Below are 14216 nucleotides of genomic sequence, written 5' to 3'. Positions count from 1 at the left end.
TATACTGAATGTGTCATAGTATCGCTGTGTTCTAGTTGTGTGGTGGTGTAAAGAAGAGAGTAAACGTGGTAATGTAATATGGTTGTTATCAGTAAAGCTTTTGAGATCAAGCACTCCATCTGTACCATCTATTCAATCCGTTTTATTTACTCTTTCCGTTCATTCCTCTTCGTCTGTTCATCCATTTTGTCTTTTACATCCATTTAATCTACTAGTCCTTCCATCCATTCCATCCACTCAACCCTTCTTCCACATGATCTACTCCATCCATTCCATAGACCCATTTCATCCTTCCCATCAGTTTAAAGTGTTCTATCTGTTCCATCCTTCTCATTCATTCGATCCGCTCTGAGTGTTCCACCCTCTCCATCTGTTCCATCTACTCAATCCGTTCCATCTGCTCAATCCATTTCATCCACTCCATCAGTTCCATCCACTCCAGGTGTTCCATCCACTCCATCTGTCCCATCCACTCCATTTGTTCCATACACTCCATCTGTTCCATCCACTCCCCCTGTTCCATCCACTCTATTTGTTCCATCTGCTCTATCTGTTCCATCCACTCCATCAGTTCCATCCACTCCATCTGTTCCATCCACTCCGTTTGTTTCATCAACTCCATCTGTTCCGTCTACTGTATCTGTTTCATCCACAGCATCTGTTCCATCCATTCAATTTGTTCCATCTATTCCATCCGTTTCATCTGTTCCATTCCTTAAATCTACTCATCCTTTCCATCCGTTCAATCTGGTCGTTCGTCTCATCCGTTCAATCTACTCATCCGTTCTATCCATTCCATCTCTACCATCTACTCCGTCTGTTCCTTCCACTCTGTTTGTGTCATCCACTCCATCTGTTCCATCTAGTCCATCTGTTCTATCCACTCATCTGTTACATCCACTCCATCTGTTCCATGCACTCCGTCCGTTCTATCCACTCCATGCGTTCCATCCACTCCATCCGTACCATCTACTCCATCCGTTCCATCCACTCTACGTGTTTCATCCATTCCATCCGTTTTATCTACTGCATGTGTTCCATCCACTGCATCCATTCTATTCATTTCATCTGTTCCATCCGCTTCATCCGTTCTATTCCTTAAATCTACTCATCCTTTCCATCCGTTCAATCTGGTCGTTCGTCTCATCCGTTCAATCTACTCATCCGTTCTATCCATTCCATCTCTACCATCTACTCCGTCTGTTCCTTCCACTCTGTTTGTGTCATCCACTCCATCTGTTCCATCTAGTCCATCTGTTCTATCCACTCATCTGTTACATCCACTCCATCTGTTCCATGCACTCCGTCCGTTCTATCCACTCCATGCGTTCCATCCACTCCATCCGTACCATCTACTCCATCCGTTCCATCCACTCTACGTGTTTCATCCATTCCATCCGTTTTATCTACTGCATGTGTTCCATCCACTGCATCCATTCTATTCATTTCATCTGTTCCATCCGCTTCATCCGTTCTATCCACTTCATACGTTCTATCCACTTCATCCGTTCTATCCGCTTCATCCATTCCTTCCATTACAATCTGCTCCATCTATTCTACTTCCACTCGTTCCATCTATAGCATCCGTTCCATTCATTCCAACCAGTACGTTGTCTGTTTCGTCTGCTCCATTCTCTCCGTCGGTTCCACCCGTTCAGGTCAGTGCATCCACTCCAGCTAGCACTCTGTTCCGTCCACTCCAGCTAGTACATCCACTCTGTTCCATCTGTTTCATCTGCTCAATTCGCTCCGTCTGCTCCATCAATTCCATCCGTTCGTTCTGACAAGTTGACTCAGTCTAACCAGCTCTCCGTTCCATCCGTTCCATCTGTTCCATCTGTTTCATTTACTCTATCCATTCCATTCACTCAATCCGTTCCATCCGCTCTATCCGTTTCATCCATTCCATCAGTTCTATCTACTCCATCCGTTCCATCCACTCCATCTGTTCCATCTACTCCCTCCACGCAATTCATTCACTCTTTCCATCCATTTCATTCCTTTATCCATTTTATTCATCCACTTGATCCTTTCCACGCGTTTGAAATACTTTTCCAATTCGTCTACTTCATTCGTTCTTTACATTTCATCCATTCGTTATATTTCATCCGGTCCTTACATTTAATCCGTTCCTTACATTTCATCCGTTCCTTACATGTCATCCGTTCCATGCATTTCATCTGTTCAGGATACTTCTTCTATTCCCCACTCTTCTTCTGTTCCCTCCAGTTCTTCTGTTCCATCCAATTCTTCCGTTCCATCCAATTCTTCTTCCGTTCCATCCAATTCTACCATTCCAACCATTTCTTCCGTTCCATTTACTTCTTCCGTTCCATTCACTTCTTCCATTTCATCCACTTCATTCCGGTTCATCCACTTCATTCTAGTTCGTCCACTTCTACAATTCTATCAATTTCTTCTGTTCCACCCACTTCTTCTGACCCATCCACTTCTTCTGTTCAATCTACTTCATCTGTTCCATCCACTTCATCTGTTCATCCATTTCATCCGTTCCATCTGCTTCGTCCATCCCATCCATTTGTCCGTTCCATCCACTTCATCCATTCCATCAGCTTCATCCGTTCCATTCGCTTCATTAGTTTCATCCATTTTGTCAGTTTCATCCACTTCAACTGTTTCATCCACTTCATCCGTTTCATTCACTTCACCCGTTTTATTTACACTGTCCATTTTAGTTTCTGTGTGTTTGATCGGGTCTCTATGCTGGATTGTTATCTTTGTTCAACAACCTTGGGTTTCTGTTTATTGTGGCTGTTTATTCAGTTTGAGATAAGAGTCGATTTTTAAGGGAAGAGCCATGTTTTCAGTAATTTGTGGAAAGACATGAGGTCTTCGGTGAGTCGAATGTGGGGTGGAAGTGAGTTCCACAGAGTGGGGGCCGAGGCTGAGAATGATGATCCACCTAACCTGACTGAATTGGTGTTTGGTATCACTATGAGGCAGGCAGAGCTTGATCTTAGAGTGCATGGTGGATGGTAGGGTTTTAGCTTGTCCTGACGGTATTGAGGTCTGGTTTTATGCATTGCTCGGTGAGAGATTCATAAGGTTTTGAAGGTCACCCTTCGCCCAATCGGGAGCCAGTGGAGAGTTTTGAGAGCTGGGGAGGTGTGATCTCTTGGGCCAAGTGCTAGTAGCAGTTTGGCTGCAGCATTTTGTGCTCTTTGTAGTTTAGTCAGGTGGTATGCTTGGACTCTGAGGTAGAGGGAGTTAGCATAGTACAGTCTTGACATTACAATTGATTGGACAGCGGCGAGTCTATTCCGAAAGGAGAGGTATGGAAAAATGTGCCAAGGAATTTTGAGGTGGTAGTGGCAGGACTTAGAGACATTGTTGACTTGCTGCCAGAGGGTTAGGTCAGAGTCAAGAGTGCATCCAAGATTTTTTACTGAGGTTGAGGTTGTCGGTGGATTGCCCATGGATGATGGCCAGGGTAGAGGGTACGGAAGAAGTTTGGTTTTGCCACACACCATGATTTCAGTTTTGATAGGGTTTAAAAGGAGGTGGTTTGTGGTCATCCAGTCGTCAATGTCAAGGAGGCAGGCAGTGAGGTTGGGCTGGCAGCTGGCTTTTGAGTTCAGGAGTTTTAGGATTAGTTGTGTGTTGTCGGCATAGTTATAGCACAGGATATTGTGGGGGCGGATTATTCATGGGAGGGTGGACATGTAGAGCTTGAACAGGAGGACTGATAGGCACGCTCCTTGTGGAACTCTGGTATTGACTGGTCGGGCTGCGGAAGCAAAGGAGGAGAGGAGGGTTATTTGGTTCCTATTGTTGAGGAAGGATGCTATCCACTTGAGGGCTTTTCCACTGATTCCTAGGGAGTGGAGGCGGTTGAGGAGGATTGAGTGGTTGATTGTGTCAAAGGCAGCAGATTGGTCAAGAAGGATTAGTCTGCAGTGTGTTTTTAAGGTCATCCCAGACTGAGGTAAGTGTGGTTTTGTTTCCGTGTCGGGGTGTGAAATCGGATTGAGCATGGTCTAGGAGGTTGTTGGCTTCTGTTAGGAAAAATTTCTTGATTGTATGTAATTTTCCCTCCATGTGCCAACCCCCAAACTTTTTGCTGTTATTTTACACCCTGATCTAGACTTTGCCTGAGAAGCTCTCTCTGGGCTTTCGCTCAATTCTTATGGGGAAACTGACATGTCCTTAAGACAGTCAGTACTGGGAGACTTTGTTTCCCTTAGTCCTTTCCTCATGTTGCAGCTTTTGTGCAACATGAAACAAGAGTGCACCGTAGATTACATTACCGCGCTCTTGGGTCTCTAGTCTTTCCAAAGGCCCTAGAAACTCTCGCTGGACTTAGTATGATCTGTGCAAGTGTGTCACGGACGGGACTGGTGGCAGCTATCATTTCTCTTGTGTTTTGAACCCTTTAGATGGGGCTGTTGCGCGGGACACGAGGCATCCATTTTGTTCACCCTTGACTCCATCTTTTTAACTAGGCCTCACTGCGATAATACGAAAAGGCTTCTCTCCCCTTAGCAGCCCCGGCACACCGCGCACAGAGCCCCCAACCTTTTCTAACTGTTTATGAAAGTTTCACAGCGCCATTCTCATGCTGGAGCCGGAGGCAATTGCAACAAAAAATAAATGTAACATGTCGCTCTTCCTCTGAGATCACTGTCCTGTGTGTGAACTGGCCTGAGCCAGGCCTTTCAGCTCATTCATCTCCAGAAACCTGCCCGTGCCCCCTCACCCTCGCTGTTGGAAAATTACTGCCAGTATAACCCCTGTGTCCCTGCAAGGTATTCTCTTGATGTACCAGATATGTGACCCTGTCATGAAGCCCACCCCAGCATGCCCTTAGTTAAAATCAGACCTCTGTCACAGTATATTGCCTCCTACAACTAACAAATGTCAACTTTCCCCCCCAAACTCTTTGATATGTCCAAACCCACCCCGCAATCGATGTTATCATATTGGTCAAGACCCTTAACCTGGTACCCCATATAAGTCCCAATATGTAATGGTGCGATTATACAAATATAAGTTATAGGTTTATGATGATTTGTTCAAAGGAGTTGCAATGACTATTATTTAGTGCATGTTTTATTGTAGTGTATTATGTTAGCTTAGTTAGCGGCCACCCTGCCTCACAGCGACCTGACCCTCACCCCCGCTTGGACACAGACAGATGGACCTTGTGACGCTCAACCTCTCGCCAGCCCAGCAGCCAACCACGGAGGAGTAGCACCTATATGCGCCTATACAACACAAGCTTGTGTCCAACCACGATGAACTTTGTAACATTCCTGTTTGACATCACTTATGACATTTTCTGCCCTTATAATCAATTGTAAGTGTATTGTTTGCCAGAGCTCTCTTGGGCAGCAGAGTTCTCTGGATGCCAATTCTTGATAGAAAAAGACTAACTCTCGCAACCTGTTCTCATAGTCTCTTTTCTTATTGGGGTGTGTCTATTTATTTTTATTGCACGTACTAAGACAGGGATGGGCCTTTACAAAGTTCATAAAAAACACAACTTTTGGCCACTCTCTAGATTGCCTTGATAAAAGTAGATGTAAGAGTCAGTTTCATCATATACGGATGCTGGCAGCAAATCATACTAAAATTAGATACCTTCTACTTAAACTGTGTGAGTGCAACACACCTAGGGCCTGATTCATGGAATATAATTGCGCGTAAAAGAGGCGCTTGCGTGCAAAACGCGCGCAAGCGCCCAATTGTCGATTTATGGTACAAATTGCATGTGGCTTACCGGAGACTTGCGCTGAATCCGCGCGGGTCCAACCCGTCATTGCGACACCACAAACACCTTGCGCGGGATGCCCAGCGAAAGGACATACCATCTTGCGCAGTCATCTAAAAAGGGTGTGGAACATGTGGAATGGAGAACAATAAGCGTAAATGTTGACATTTCTTGGGATGTACCACAGTAAAATACTCACAACGCCCACACGCATGCTAACAACACATATTTATGGAATCAAATGGTGCTTGCCGGCACGTGGAAAAAGACGCTCTAATCCTGAAACATGTCCACCACGCGAAAACAGGCGTAAGCGTCACTGCGCACTAAAAACAATGCATAAAAAGGGCCTGCAAAAAACCAACGCGCGTATACAGCTATGATGAGTTTCCCATTTTCTCAGCAGTGATCATGGGACACCGCAGGAAGAGGACAGCCAGGGCATGCATTTTCTTTTACCCAGGACCTGCCTTGTTGGGATGCCTGAAGACCAGATCTATGGCAGGTATAGGTTTCCACCTCATATCATAAGAGATCTGGTCACAGAGTGGGAAGATGACCTCACATCACCCACACTGTGCTCCCAAGCACTGAGCCCCTTGGAAAAGGTGCTCAATGTACTGTATTTTTTGGCCACTGGGTCATTTCAGTGGACAACTGCCATAGTCGGGGGCATTTCACAGGCCACAGAGTCATGCTGCCTGCACCAGGTGTTGGCAATCATGACTGCATGCCCCTCAGTCCGCATGCACATATACATGTACAGAACACCCGCAGAAAGGCAGGCCATGGCCCAGGAATTTTAAGGGGTGGAGCACTTCCATAAAGTGCTTGGTGCCATCGATTGCACCCATGTGGCCTTACGTCCCCCTAGGGCCACAGAGCACATCTATCACAATCGCAAGCACTGGTATTCCATCAACGTGCAGGTTGTATGTGATGCCAAGGGAATCTTTACCTCTGTAGATGCAAACTATCCATGGTCCACCAATGATAGTTTCATATTCAAAATGTCACCCCTACACCGGGCCCTGGAAGCTGGGAGGCATGGCTACACATGGCTCATTGGTGAGAACAAATGGCCCTGCAAATGCATGCATGTCTCACACAGAAAAAAACCACACCACTGACAAACCATCTCACCTCCACAGGGGACAGTGCCTACCCTCTGAACACCTACATTATGACACCAATATGGAACCCCACCACGCCACCCCAGGTAAGATACAAGGCAGCCCATATTGCAACTAGGCCATAGCGGAGCGTACATTTGGAGTGCTAAATTCATGCTTCCGCTCCCTTGACCACTCTGGTGGTGAGCTGCTATATGCACCACCAGTAGTGTGCAGGATCATTGTGGCAGAATGTGTCCTGCACAGCGTTGCAACATGGCGTGGTGCACAGGTGGACATGATGGTGCCCCCTCATCCCCAACCACAAACATGGCAGCTGCACATGGGAGGGGAAAAGGCACGTGGCGAGGCAGCCGGCACCCAGCTTGTGGCACCATTTTTCACCTAAAATCCAACCCCTGCTGAGTGCACAAAGCCCTGGCACATTCCAGGTTACAATCAATGATGACAAAGCGGCAATCATCTGTCCCAACCTTAGAAGGGCTACATTGTGTGCATCCCTTAATACTAAAAGTATCTCAATCAGGTGTGCACAAAAGGAACACATGGAAGATGGAGTATGCCACTAACACCATGATAATGTACACATCTAAATACTGGTATGTCACCTAAATCCTCCCACACTTCAAATCACCTGGTTGACAATGTCCAAACTGAGAAATAAATGGCCAACACATAACACCACTGTCACAAAGCGCTCAACAATCAACAGAACAAGTTCAGAAATAACTCACTCTCACTCATCAATGTAATAATGTACACAGGAACATCAATTGGCCAGTACAACATACCAGAAACACAGGACCCAAGAGTGAATCCATCTGACCGTGACCATACATAATTGCACATGTGCCTCAATGTGTCGTGACATGCACATGGCACCCTTGTATATTTGTGTGGCACTGCTAACCAAAGGGGGCAGGGAAGTGCATACAGCAGGAAGGCTGACAATAATGGAGATAGTCAAGCCAATACACCCGGAGGGAGGAGGTTCAGGGTGCACGTCAACACCCACATGTGTGGAAATAAAAATAAAAAAACTCCCTGGGTTAATGTGTTCCAAGGCTACCAGGGATCGGGAGACCTGTCTCTGCTGTCGCCATCCTCTGGTGTTGCATCAGAATGTGGTAGTGGTAAGGGAGGATCACCACGTTTAGCCCTGGGCCTCCATGGCAGTGCCCATGCAGGACTGAGATGCTTGCATCTACAACATGATGGCTCGGAGGTCTCCATGCCACACCTCATGGGATGCACGGAGTTCCTCCGTGATGGTATGCGTCATCAGTTCCATCTGCTGTTCAGACCATCTACTGCTGGATGACTCTAGTGCAGCCAGTGTAGTCCTGAGAGACCTATACTCTAACCTCGGGGCTTCCCTGTGGCCCAACCCTCTGCAGCCATAAATGCGCGCAGAGCCCTCAGTTCTGCCCATCAGCTCCTGTTGCTGTCAACCATGTTCAGACTGTGAGAGTGGCATATGGACCGCAATGCCTGCTGCTGGTGCCTCACCTGTCTTGCTGGAGGTATCATGGAGCTGGCCACCCTATCCATGTCCTGAGCCAACATCTCATATGAAGCAGTCTGTTGTTGTGCAACAGCATACATGGACTGCTCCCACACATTATGGCCAGCTAACACACAGCCACCGCATTGGCGGACCCCACACCTGCCTGGGACAAGGTAACCTGGACCTTGATGTGATGCCGCTGTCTGTGGCTGTAGGACTGCATTCCTCCATTGAGCAGATGGTCCAGGAACAGGAGTCAATACTTTGGAGCATGACCCTGCAGCCGTATCCACCACAAACAGACGTGCCAACACTGACTGGCCCTGTGAGGGGTCGTCCCTCCCTCCAGACATTTGGGATGCAACAGCACACACAGTTGAAGCACTCACCTGCAACAGCACAGAGGTATACATATCCATTTCACCACCAGAGCCAAAGGCTTCCTCTGAGGCATACTCAGACTTAGTCAGGGCGACGATGGCCTGTAGCACAAGTGGATCTTCATGGGCTACCACACCAGGTCCTCCACTGGTGGTTGATCATGGCTCAGTATCCTGTTTCTCCTCCACCTACTCCGCATCCAGTGCCTCATCACCTGCACATGGACAGAAAAATACATAAAGAGCCATGTAAATAGCATAGCCCACACACATAGGCATCACAGTTTCATTTTTTGGTAAAATATTTTGGGAGGCATTAGACTGTGCTCCAGTTTTTATATATAGCTATTCTTTTGTGTGTCATTTCGTGGATTGTTTTTTCATGTTTTTGTTATGCATTTGGGACAATGGACCTCTTATACATGTACATAGTTTTCATCTTTTAGGATCCTTTTGTGTTCGCCATGATGGAATGGATTTCTTTTAATTCTGGTTTTAATTTTGAGAGTCATTTAAGGACATGGACCGCATTTTTGAGCTTGACATATATTTTTTTGTGACCTTGGTTTTTTCATTTTGGACATGCTTACTTTTTTTGGTGATTTCATTTTATTTATTTTCAGGAAATTATTGTGATATTTATACTTGTTTTAATATATTTTTTTTATTTTTAAGTGGTGTTTGGACTTTGATGTTGTGCAAGTTTGACTCTTCCTTACTCTGTTCTGTGTCCCTGATGATTACCAATCTGGTTTATGTGTGTGCACACAGGCATGCATGTGTCATGTTTGACATACATTCGCATGGGGCATGCCCTGGTGTGCATGACCAGTGGATGGGTGTTAAGGTGGAGTTGGAGTGTGCACTGTGTGGTGGTCTTTGATTTCACATATGCAGCATATCTGTGTCTTGGTCTACAGTGTTTTTGGGAGGTTGGTGGGTTGGGTGAGTGATGGGAGTGTGTAATTTTGAAATTTTTGGAACAGGATTTGCTTGATGCAGTGTAAGTGCCTTCAAAAAAGGGTTTGACACATGGACAGACAAATGCTGCAGTATATGTCGTTAGGTAACGGTATGTTTGCCATGTACAAAATCATGACTTCAGTCATTCCTGTGTTCTTGTGCTTTTGGTACTCCTGTGCCCTGATGAGGTCCTGAGGAACTCTGCTATGGTCAGCTGTGTACCCTCTGAACTTGTCATAAGGTCCCCTTGCATGGCACTTGCACACCGGCACTGGCTCACAGGCATGCACAATCTTTAGACAGTTTTATGTATGCCAACAGACACCTACCGACATTTTTCGACTCCTGTTTTCACTTAGGCTTGGAATTGACACTGGCTGGGTGTTTTTCTTGAGGTGTCCTTCACATGTGCAGAACTGCCACCTCTTCAACCACATTTCATCTATCAACACTTCCCAGACACGGGCACCCTCTCAATGTCACCTGCCCAGACACATTTCTAGTGTCTGTCTTCACTCAGTTCCCCCCCCGGCACTCTTTCACCCTTTGCACACATGTGTACATGTGCATTGCGAATTAAATGTGATTTGATTGGATGTTATGTCATGTACCTCACACATGGGAAGGTCACTCATGTGTTTATGGGGTAAAAGGTTCATGTGATGTGTGCTCATTGAGACTCATGCCATGATACGCCAGGCAAATTTCTCTTAATGTGACACAAATCAAGGATGCTTTGAATTCTGTCACGGTGTGTGTATTTGTACATGTGTTTTTTTACATTACTTCATCACATGACATGCAGGGCCGCTCTTTGGCATACACTTTTGTGATGTGCATGTTGGGATGTGGTTGCAGTCAGCAATTGCATGTGATTACACTGATGCGTGTGGGACAGGTGTATGGCTTTTTTGTTGTTTGCTGTATGTTTTGTGGCCAGGAGGTTGATGGTGGTGTCAATACATGGCATGCAAGTTCACAGACACACCATCGACGGAATGTAGGTGTGTCTCTATGGCAGCATCTAGCATGCAGGTGTTGTCCAGTATACAGGGCCTGCCTGCAGGTTGCCGTGATGGGGGTTTCCCATGACATGGGGCCTGCCTGCAGGTTGCCGTGATGGGTGATGGGAGGTGGGGGCATCCCATGTGGTAGGGCTGCCTCCGGAGTTTGGTCACAGGCGATGGGGGCGTCCCTTGTGGTGAGGGCTGCCTGCAGGGTGTGGTCATGGGTGATGGGGATGTCCCATGTGTTGTGGGCTGCCTGGGGGGTATGGTCACGGGTGATGGGGTTGGGGGGTCCCTTGTGGTGAGGGCTGCCTGTGGGGTGTGTTCATGGGTGATGGGGGCTGGAGGGGGCCCCTTGTGGTGTGTGCTGCCTGCGGTGTGTGGTCATGGGTGATGGGGCTGGGAGGGTCCCTTGTGGTCTTGGCTGCCTGAGGGTGTGGTGACAGGTGATGGGGGATGGGGGATCCCTTGTGGTGTGGGCTGCCTGCGGGTTGTGATCACGGGTGATGGGGCTGGGGAGGTCCCTTGTGGTGTGGTGTGGGGTGCCTGAGGGGTGTTGTCACGGGTTATGGGGATGTCCCATGTTTTGTGGGCTGCCATGGGGTGTGGTCATGGGTGATGGGGCTGGGGTTTCCCTTCTGGTGAGGGCTGCCTACAAGGTGTGATCACAGGTGATGGGGGCTGGGGGTGGTCCCTTGTGGTGTGGGCTGCCTGCAGGGTTTGGTCACGGGTGATGGGGGTGTCCCATGTGATGTGGGCTGCCTGTGGGGTGTGGTCATGGGTGATGGTGGCTGGTAGGATCCCTTGTGGTGTGGGCTGCATGCGGGGTGTGATCACGGGTGATGGGGCTGGGGAGGTCCCTTGTGGTGTGGGGTACCTGCGGGGTGTGGTCACGGGTGATGGGGCTGTGAGGGGGTCCCTTGTGGTGTGGGCTGCATGCTCGATGTGGTTGCAGGTGATGGGGCTTGGTGGGATCCCTTGTGGTGTGGGCTGCCTGTGGTGTGTGGTCACAGGTGATGGGGGCTGGGCTGTGGCTTTCCCGTCAGCAGGGATCTGCTTCGAGTGGATTTGTGCATGTATTGCAGGGGAAACTCAGCACGTATCCCATCCGCACCACAGCCAAATCGCGTGGAAACTCTGCATGTATCCCATCCGCACACCAGCCAAATCAGGTGGAAACTCAGCGCGTACCAAGTCCGAACCTCAACAAATCGCGTGGGATATCAGCACGTACCCCTTCCGCACGCCAGCCAAATTGCATGGAAACTCTGCGTGTACTCAGTCCGCACACTAGCCAAATCTCGTGGAAACTCAGTGCATACCCCGTCCGCACCAAGTTTTCACGCAATTTGGCTGGGTGGGCTGTATGCTGGACCAGGGATGGCGCGGGGACTTGCGCCATGTTAGGCATTTCACTAGCTTTTTACTGTGTGTGGGGGCGTGTTGGGAGCATTACTGGCGCTGCTTGATGTTCCTTGCGCCACAGCTAGTGAGGGTTGGGAAAATTCATCAATACATGTGCCGTGCAATTGTTTCTTTGCCCCATGGCTGGTGTATGCATGGCTCACGCTCCTTCTCGGGCGTGCAGCGCTTGTGCCTTTTCTGCGCTGGATTCCATGAATCGGGCCCCAAATATGTAATGTAGAAAGTTTAGTTTATGCAATGCAAATGATAAATATGATGCCTTTAAAAGAGTATGTCTATGTAGATGAACCACTTACAGGAAGTGGAAATGATGATCTGATGCTTTCAAAGGATCAGATATCTCAACAGTATTAAAGACGTATTGCAATGTTTGAGTTGTCTTTGATGTCTTGGGTGTTAGTCTTAGCAGTGCATGGTGGTGATTCGAGTTATGGTTGCTTAGCTTACCATAACTTGTGAATTTCTGAGGTTTTTTGGCTTTACTTGTAACCATAACATCCCTTTAAAAAAGTGTTTTCAATGAATTTCATAGGTTTTTATCAGTGCAACTTAACCATAATGTCCCTTTAACAAAGTTTGTTCATTACATTTCATGGGGTTTTACCAGTGCACGCTAATATCCTACAACTTATTAATTTTATACTTACCCCAATAGAGCAACATTTTTGTCCTATTTACAAAGTTCCCCTTTAAAACTCTGCAATTACGTCTATCATCATTTTTAACACTTCTATACACTTTTCACAACTTTTTCCACTGTTTTTGCATCCGTTGACTTTAGCGAACGTCTGACGTCATTGCGGACCTCCCGGACAGAGTCATGTGACCGCACGCTCATCACGTGCGGCATGATGATGTGTTCGCAAATGCATCACTGTTAGGGAGAATTCTCAAGAATGTGCTAATTTCCCTTACCTTGTGAGACCCCCAGCAACTTTGCTGGATTTCTAGGATTTTGTTTTTTAACTGGAAAGAGTGTGAGCCTATTTTTCCCACTCTTTCATGTATTTTGATGTGTGTTTTACTTTTGTGTTCTTTGGATATGGAGTTTTAAAACAACTCCATAGGCATCATCTTTTTCTTGTGTGTCACACAGCACCTTCAGTGCAGTGGTACAGGGATGTCTTTCAGACTTCCCAAGGTTTAAATACCTTCTCTGGGACTGACTACCATCGCACAGAGCATGTAAAGTTAAATTGACTTTACTAGTCTTTTTAAATTTACAGACCCAGCACACACTGTTTTCCTATGGAGTACTGGAGGGGTTGCCTAGCATCCCCTGAGTCTAAACACTCATGTAACAGTCAAATGTTACCCTTCCCCTCTTGAAATGGTTGGTGGCAGTGGTTTAGAACAAACTACCATGATTGTTCCCGACCGCGAACACCGGTAGCTAAAAATCAGGGCAGCCATGTTTTTCAATATGGTGCCCAAAACCTATCTGTAAAAACAGACTCCGGTCGACTTTCTTCGCCATTTCTTTTAGGAAAGTTCCTTCTTGTATTTAACTCTGTTCACCAAACCAGGTTTGGCCCCATTGTTCATTGGCCTTTGGCGGGCTTCAGTGCTGAAGCCTTCCTCTGGCGCCTGAGTGTCTAGGGTGGACAGGATGTGAGGGAGATGCCCGATACGCCCTGTGCTTAGCTTCCTAGAAGACCTGAATGGACTCTGGCGTGATTGGCTGGCTATCTGGCAAGGACAGCCACCCTGCTGGGTGAGTGACAGCCAGGCTGGAATGAATGGGGGAAAACTGTTTAAAAACAGGCCTCTGGGACTTGGAAAGCAGAGTCGACCACTGGCACGAAAGAAACGAAGACGAGCTGAAGGGAGACGACTGCTGAAACTCCTGGTCCGTCGGTGAAGCCCTGCTGCAGGTCTGAATTGCCTGCAACTCCATCGACAGAGAAGCCCTCAAGGTTAACTTCTTCCCTTGAGTTTGGTGAGAACAACCAACTCGCAAGTCACCTGGACACCGTCTCTATACTGGTCGAATTTTCTTCAGAGTGCTGTTTTAGGCAGAATTTTATGCAGTACACTTTGGGAACACCACACACACAATTAAGACGACAA

This window comes from Ambystoma mexicanum, chromosome 12 (assembly GCF_040938575.1).
Source record: "Ambystoma mexicanum isolate Mex_15411 chromosome 12, UKY_AmexF1_1, whole genome shotgun sequence".
NCBI lineage: Eukaryota > Metazoa > Chordata > Amphibia > Caudata > Ambystomatidae > Ambystoma > Ambystoma mexicanum.
The sequence above is the reverse complement of the archived record's forward strand: the minus strand, read 5'-3'. Positions refer to the sequence as shown.